Below are 3,545 nucleotides of genomic sequence, written 5' to 3'. Positions count from 1 at the left end.
TTTACACACCTGCTGGAAAGCTAGCAAGTGCAAAGTGCCAATCACAACCTTAAATTAACCTTCTTGTACTTAAGTATCAAGACAAACTTTTTCAAAAGGTTCCATGGGCAAGTAACTTGTTCTTTTGCCCACCCCAGGAATTTTCAGAAAGGTCCTCTTCGAGCGTGGAGCAAAAGCTGGAGCACTAAAGCTGGATTTTTCAGGAGGTCACAAAGGATGATCATATGTCTAACCAGATGTTGCTACTTCAGTCATGTCAAGGCACAACCAATGTAACATACGCAATTAACGATTTAACACACTCGTTTATCAGAAGGTCATTTTGTTGAGCCAGATGCTACATGCCTGGGGAACATACCCCTAAATGAATTAATACTCCTTAAACACGTGTTCTATTTTGAGGGTTTCTATTTGGCTAATCCCTGTCATGGTGATCAGGGCTATGTGGTCAATGGTTGCCCTGTCCTAACCTGGCAGAGTATAGCTAAAGTAATGTTTTAACAAATGTTCAGGAGTGAGCTCTTGCTCAGGAGAGAAGACACAGCACTTCTGTTAACTGTATGTAAAAACTCAGCCCTGCCTGAATCTGCCCAGGCTCCTTGAAACGTGTAACTCATAGAGACTACTCAGAAACTCAGTAAGTGCCTGAGTATCATTGCTCCCATGCAAACAGTGACTTATTCTGTGGCCACTCCCACATTTGTAACTTGTTGCCTATCCTTACAATACAGATTTTTAGTTTTCATTGTTTCTTCTAGCAAGAGATGGGGAAAGTTGTTGTAATGTAACAAGTCAGAGGACAGATTAAGAGTTTGAGTAGTTATATTGCTACTAAACACTTGCACTAGCAACCTGCTTAGAGTATCTGTAGAGGGGAAGGGGAAAGGACATTTTTTTTTTAAACCTACGGTTAGGTGTGTATTTTACTATGTATTGCTCTGGTTCAGTTTTAGTTGGGGAAGTTACATAAATTCAGTTATTTTTAAACAAACCCCACATCTCTAGCTCTGTACCTAAGGACTCTTTTACCAAGCCTCCCTACACACCTCAGGGATGGTACCATAGGTACATTAGAAAAATAGTGATCAGACATACTTGTCTTGACTTCAGTATAACAGTTTAATGTTTTTTGTTTTACTTACACTTATTGATATTGGTTATGATGGAGTTTACAAGCCCTTTGGGAGAACTTCCTTGGGAGAAGTCTCCCTAGGAAATAAACAAATAGCTATAGAAAAGATCCTGAACACAGTGGCCATGAAACTGCAGCTGCTCTCTTCACTTCCTAACTTGTTTGGGTGGAGGGAAGGCAGCTGTGTTTCTGGCCCAGTCAGTTAGAACAGGAGGGTCTCATTACCCTCCTCAAAAGATATATAAGATTTGCCTTTGTTCAAGAAAGAAATGCAGGCAAAGCTGTATAGGGAAAAGCCTTATAAAAAGCTCCTTAATTCAGGTAGGTATAGGCTTAAGCTTTCTGTTGAAATGAGTTTATTGTTTTAGGACATTTTGTTGTATATGTGCTAACTGAAGAAGGAAAATATCTGGCTAGTGTCCTGAGGCAATCTTTGCTTGGTCATTTAAAAAGGCTGACTAGTGTCTTAAGGCAATCATTGCTCTGAGTCATCTAGAAAGATTAAAATAAATATGAACCTTGCTAGGATTTTATTATTTTTATAAAAGAAACTTGGTTGTTTGACTTACTTTTTTTGTTGGTCCTAGCTCTAAATCTTCCATATTCTACCTTTTAAATTGTCAGAGCTTAATTCTGCATAATGTGAACAATAAAAAAAATTCATATTAATGTAAATGGGAGCTCTGGAAGTGCAAGCAATACTGTATCAAGCTGTTAGGATACGTTTTCATAAGGTATTGTCTTAATGGCAGTATGATAAGATGCCTAAAATGTGTAATAGGGAATTTTTAAAAGACTGAAAACAATGACATGGGGGCAATCTATATCCTGTTAGAGTGTGTGTATGATAGCTATTCTTACTGAGGCTAGAAACTCAGATCAAGGAGAGGTCTTGCAGTATCAGCAGTACTTCTGAAATAGAATGTATGGTTTTGATGAGGGATCCATTGTATTCTTCAGTGGGAGAGCTCTCTTTCTAGAGGAGAATGAGACAATATTGATACTTTGAGAAGGAATCAGCTCAATTATCTAAGTAATTTTTCTGTTAAAGGCATGAATGTCTTAATAAAATCTTCAGCGGTCTGTGAGTGCTCCAAGACCCAGTGGGCTAAGGATATCCAATGGTCTTGCAAAATTCTTACCATCTGATTCCATATCATATAGTGTAGAAATAAGTGTCTCCTTTTACAGCAATGTCAATGCTGTTCCTTAAATTAGCCATCGGCAGCCACTTTTGATACAGAGTTGTTCCATCCCCCACAACTCAAAAGTGCCACTTATCTTTTGACCTTATCATATGCCTCAAATATTGAAGGTGAGGGGTTGAGAATTGGGTCTTAGCACTGTGCTAGTGTGCTATTTCACTTCTCACTGTTTTCTGAGCAAGTACAGTACCTAGTGATAGATGTATCTGAGAACAAAATATGTTTGTATACCGATTTATAGAGGAGAAACAATGTGTGAGGCATCAGAACCTGGAGAAGAACCTTGATCATGGGATTTGTCACTGGCTGCAGCCTTCTGCAGCCTTCTGCATTGTCTGCCAACAAATCCTAGGTGCATTGTTCAAGAGCAAATAGTACTCAGTGGAATGTTTTAAAATCTTGTATTTTAGGATGCTTCAAATCTAAACAGCTCTTCTTTATCTGTGCTTATACTGAAGGGTTTGGTTGTGTGGGTGTTCTTGTTTAACTGGGAGCTTGAGGTATATTTCAGCTGGTGATAATCTACTAGGTATGGTCAATTTGAAACACACTTCAACATTGTGGCTTAAATCTAACTTGAATGTAAAAAATAGGTTAACTTTCTACTTTGGAGAAGCTAGAGAAAGCTACAGATAGCAGCACAGTAGAAAAAGTAAATAAGACGATGAAAAAAGGAGGGGAGAGAGTCTAATGGAAAATGTATTTATGTAACATGAGATATCCACATGCAGCAGCCTAGTTTTGGAGACTGGGAAAGAGTGGTGTCTTAAGTCTAATATACAACACAAGCTTCCCTTTAACTAGAAAACCATGTTTTAAATACTACTGTGCATTTGCTTGCAAAATTTATGTAGTTACATCAGTATTCATTCAGCCTGCCTTGCAGTGGAAAAGGTCTATATCAGACAAGGGATAATATGGTCAGGAGGTGATGTGGCAGATCCTGATGTCCCTTCCAGTGTGTGGCAAGGTATTATCTGCCTCTTGCTGTAATACTCAGGGTGGTATCTTGGGAATGTATAGCTGTGGTAATCTAGCCGTCCAGTCCCAGACCTGGACTTTAGTGTCCACCAGTCTGGTCCTGTCCCAACCCTGGACTTTTGCGTCCAAAGTTTGGGGGCTTACCTGAAACTCCCCCAAGCTCACTACCAGCTTGGATATTCTCGCTGCCACCAGATCAGGAATTAATCTATGGGGCCTGATCCCCC

This window comes from Chelonoidis abingdonii, chromosome 7 (genome assembly GCF_003597395.2).
Source record: "Chelonoidis abingdonii isolate Lonesome George chromosome 7, CheloAbing_2.0, whole genome shotgun sequence".
NCBI lineage: Eukaryota > Metazoa > Chordata > Testudines > Testudinidae > Chelonoidis > Chelonoidis abingdonii.
The sequence above is the reverse complement of the archived record's forward strand: the minus strand, read 5'-3'. Positions refer to the sequence as shown.